General features: G+C 33.3%; 1 long non-coding RNA gene across 1 annotated transcript; it reads left to right on the forward strand.

Annotated features, from left to right (window-relative positions):
• The first annotated feature begins 1,270 nt into the window (after nt 1–1,270).
• On the forward strand, nt 1,271–5,036 carry LOC149781901 (uncharacterized). Its single transcript, XR_016414540.1, has 2 exons — nt 1,271–1,562; nt 4,621–5,036. It is a non-coding gene; the product is annotated as an uncharacterized LOC149781901 (long non-coding RNA).
• Nucleotides 5,037–5,245: the final 209 nt, after the last annotated feature.

Consider the following 5,245-nt stretch of genomic DNA (forward strand, 5'->3'; position numbering starts at 1 on the left):
CCATGTGTAAGGGCAAGTAATGACTCTTCTTTCTCAAAAGATCAATAATAAATCTAGCTACAACGCTAAAAAAGATGCCCAGATGTGGGTCAGACCCCTGGTAAAACCTAATTGATACATGTTATTGGTCACGTACTCCAAGTATGGCCTCGATTTCACTTTATGCATCTTACTCTGGGAAAGAATAAAATAAATTAAATGTTTTTTTGTTAACTTCAAATCTTTCTGGTTCTGAATCAAGGTCAGGAGCTATGTTAGCATTAGTTACAAAGTTTTTATTATTAGTTGTTTAAACAAAACAGTCAGGTCAAACAGCACAGAACTGAAATTCTAGACAATGTTAAATACAGCAAATAAAGTTACGTTACAAAAATAAATAAAAATTTAAAACTAACAAACAAACAATTTAATTAAATCAAATATAAATTAAATCAAATATACATAACACTAGCTAGTACGACATTTGGCGGGGTTGACTCAATCTAAGGATTGTGACATTGGATGGGGTTGACTCGTCTTGATTCTAGGTAGTATGACATTGGATGAGGTTGACTCGTTCTGGGTCTATGTAGTATGCATTTGGACGGGGTTCAGTCATCATGAGTCTAAGTATTACGACAAAAAGTCGGTGTCAACGATACGAGTCGACATTACTCCAGATTACAGGGTATGTTTAACCGTAGTACAGATTAAATCTTTGGAGTCACTTATCCAGTAGAAGTATTGATCAAGGGCAGATGTCGGCTATACATTGTCTATTTTAAAGTATGAATGAAATGCATGGTGGGAAATTGTGTGGTGACAATTTAAAATGCTGACTACTTCGTAATCGGAAAAGTCATAAACAAGAAACAAGATACGTTTTTAATTCTTTTTTCTTCTTCCGTTTTTTTTTTAATATTTATTGGCCTACGATGCGGTTATGACATCCTTTGACCTCAGATCTGTATCACCATTAGATCCACGTGTCTCGAAACAATGAGCTGTCTGAAAGTAACAAACACTCACGTAACCCTTGATATTTTCGATAATTGCTTCCCTGAGGAAAGAGAACATTGCTTGCTTTTGATGTTGTTATAAACCAACAACGATGTATGACACTGGAGTCGTTTTCGTGCTACAGTTATGGCTGACAAATGAAGAGCTCCACAAAATGAAAAAGGAAACACGATATGTTCTCCACAATAAATTTATTAAAAGACATAACTACAAGCAATAAAAGTAATAATAATTATGCTTTTAATATTATTATTTTTCTTACAAAGGTAGACACATGATCAAACTGTTTGTGCCTATTGGACGAAACGTTTGATCACGTATCGACGGCCTGAAAAGAAAACGCACGAACTTGAATAAAAGGGACAATGAAATCAAGTATCCAGCAGAATTCTTTTCCATTTCCAAGCACAAGTTCAAGAGATAGAGTGACGTAAACAATATGGAGGGCTTCAGTTTCGTAAAGGAGTTGTTAACACTTTTTGTGTGCCTTCTCTTCCTGGTGCACGAAATCTGTGCTCAATCAGACGACATGGTCTATGTGATGATTAAACCAGATGAAACAGGTAAAGTAGACAGTTCTTTGAATTCTCTGCTTTTGGGGGAGCTCCTTGAATCATTTCATACATCCTTTAAGAGAGTAAATCAGAGACCTTCTGTATATGCAACGGAAGACTCCCACTGAGAGAGGCACATTATACATTTCTGGACAAAGGTTCAAAACATTTCCCTCAGAAACATTAAGCTGTGTATTTTAAAACATCCCATTATAATCATAGCACAATTTAATCCTTGGTTAATTTTATATCTTTCATGCATTATGTTTTGCTCATTAATAGAATTTACCAATTTTAAGCCAATTTTTTTTTTACTTTGCTACTTCGCAGGAGTTCCGTAAGGATGGCATAATTATTATTATTATTATTATTATTATTTAGGTTTTTCCCCCATTTATAGCAGATGAGCCTAGAAATGGAAGTAAAACCAGCTAATTTAGTTCAGTTCAGAGATGTTCTTCTTTTGTATTGTTTTATTTGCTTCTTCTTTGAAAAATGTTTTTCCATTATACTTCCAAGGATGCAAAATCTTTTTTCAACATGTACATGTTTAAAATCAGGGGAAAAGTTCTACGAATGCGTGTTGTGGGAACATATACATTTTCAAAATCAGAAAAAAAAGTTGCACGAATGCGCATTGTGTGAACACATACATGCTTAAAATCAGGAAAAAAGTTCAACGAGTGTGCATTGTGGGAACATATACACGTTTAAAATCAGGAAAAAAGTTCCACGATTGTGCACTGTGGGAACATATACATGACGTGTACATACAATAATAGGATGCATTTGGCATATCTTATCAAGTACTTTCATCCATCCATGTCACTTTCACAATGTACACATGTGCAAGAAACAGTCATGTATCTCTTTGATAGAGTCGCATTTTGGCAAATTACTCGCTCATACGTTGAGCCTAACTACAAACTGAAAAGATTTAAATTCATTTTAAATTTTTGTTGCCGGTAGTGTAAATTCTTTTTCTACGTTAATAGCGGATACATGCCATCGTGTGGTACCTAAAACATGATAGATTAAGGAGTGGCGAAGCCACGAGTTAAAATATACAGTTTCTTTTCGCTATACGCTCACCCTACCTCTTTTCGTAAATTTGCCTCACTTTCGTAGCCTGATCATATAAATATACGTGAATTAAGAACCCAACGGATTGAGCTTATCTAATCTGTCGCAGTAAATTAAAAAAAAAAACAAACGCCATTTTGTAAACAATTGGACCCTATCTGAAAACAATGCAAGTCTGATTAAAAAAATGCATCACTGCGGGTTTGTCTTTGTAAGGAAGTAATGGGAAATAACTTTAGAGAGACGCGAACGGTATCTAGTCAGATTTGTTTATCGATGATTAATTTCCATGTCTGATATGTTTTGTTGTTATTGCTACAACTTTTGCAAGCACACATAATCAAGCGTCGCATGGCATCATGAGAAATCTTATCTTCTTGCAAGTGAAATATATATCTGGAAATATAGAAATAACAAAAAAGATACGAAAATTATTTCTTCAATATGTCTTTATATTTCACACTTAAGTATCTGATAAATACATTTTTTTAAAGAACGACAACTCTTAGTGTAAGAAACGGATGAAAACTAGAACATGAAAACTTTAGCAAACCTATGTGAAAGAAGTGTGTACACATTTGCTTATAAAACAAACAAAATCTAACTTTTGTTAAAGAATTAGTATAATTGTGATGGATATTCTGTGATATTTGTTTACAAAATTTCATTATAAAACTTCCGTACCCACAAACACACGTGTACTCAGTTCGACTCATTAAATGATTGTAAACCAATGAAAGAGTAAACGCCTGTGGACGTCATGGAGATTTGTATCACTATGGCATGCACGCGCCTTTTTTCGTTAGTTATGTGACTGGTTCTTTTCAGCAAAGAGAATTTCCATTTCAGACTATAAAGCTTGTACTTTTTTACAAAGTTAAACACTGCAATATTTCGGTGGTGTTATTTAATGTTCGCTTCTTACTGGGTGAAATCGACAATTTAGATCTCCATTCGTTTCATCATTTTGATCTGAATCAATGTTCTGAAATCATATGTACTATGGACATAGTGTGATAAATTTTAAAATGCCCGTGTCATTTTGCACACGCTATAACATTATGTTGCAGTGTGATAGTGTGATTTTGCACCACATTAACTATTGCGACAAATATATATATATATATATATATATATATATATATATATATATATATATATATATATATATATATATATATATTTGATTTGTAGTGTGCTTTCTTCTTCTTCTTCTTCTTCTTCTTATTATTATTATTATTATTATTATTATTATTTTTATTATTAGTAGTATTATTATTAATAGTAGTAGCAGTTAGTAGTAGTAGTGAGGACTATATCAATAGGAATATAGATGGTCTACACGAGTTTATATTGCCTTGGAGTAATGCTGCCTTCCACACATGAGTCAGCAATTTACAATTTCAGGTCAATAATTGATGGATACTCATGTGTTCTGTTCTGAGAGGGATTAAAACTAAAGTAGTAAGTGTTATGAATGGTTTTAATACCATGGGTCAAGAAAGATGGATTTTACTTACCGTCCGCATGTAATGGTCAGGTAGAATAAAATATTAATTACAAGCAAAGGGACGAAAGTACGACTGAGTAGGAGTCTAAAAAGTCCCTCCCAAATAGTACCTCACACCACTGATCTCCATCAACAGTGACGTGTAATGTCATAAATATTGCGCGGAACTTCTTTTTGGTCAAGTTTATTAACAAATGGAACATAAATGTACACATCCCGTTTCGAATATTGGACCATATTGTAAAGTCTGCAGGTATTGAAATTTATCGTACTTCTCGCCAACAGGAACACTCTCTCTCTCTCTCTCTCTCTCTGTGCTATGAACAGAGTGGGATAAGATGGTTGAATTAAAAGGTGTTTCCTAAGGTAACATTTGATTTTAATATCTTAAGCTAAAAAAATTCTTCGAGTCAGCACATTTTAGCTTACATTCGTCTCGTGTTAACTGTTTTTTCTTTTCACTAATCTTTTCAGAGTCGTACTATATGCCTCCACCATTGTATGCCTTCAACAACTAACGAAAAGTGCCTACTCGATATCTTCAAGAAAGCTTTGTCATCCAAGGGTTCCACTGACATGTGAAAGAAATATTTAATAACAAAAAACAATAATGGTCTGAAATTAAGACATTTTCATTTACATTGATCGAACTCATGCGTTGGATTCATTTGTGTATTGTGTTAAGTTACTGAGAGTCCATTACTTACAATGATCAAAAGTAGCCTTGCACATTAATACGTTTGTTAGATGTTAATGGTTTATATAATAATTTACTTTCTCAGGGTTAATACATCATAACATATAGAGTTCCTGCTATTAATAACTCCTTGTCTCTGGTGTTTTAACAACTATTGCTTACATGGCATCACAAAATAAGTTGAAACAGATTAAAAAAACAACGAAATTTAATTGTTTGTTGTTTCTTTACAACTGGTGAATGTATAAACAAGATCAATACACAAGATCAACTGACATTCATATGGTCAATACAAAAAATTGCTACCGTTATAATTTATTTTAAAGACAAGCAATGGGGCGTTCAAACTGTTATAACTTATTTTAAAGACACGCAATGGGTCGTTCAAAGTGTTATAATTCA

The sequence above is a fragment of the Sinohyriopsis cumingii genome, chromosome 15 (genome assembly GCF_028554795.1).
Source record: "Sinohyriopsis cumingii isolate HCF-2022 chromosome 15, ASM2855479v2, whole genome shotgun sequence".
NCBI classification, from domain to species: Eukaryota; Metazoa; Mollusca; class Bivalvia; order Unionida; family Unionidae; genus Sinohyriopsis; species Sinohyriopsis cumingii.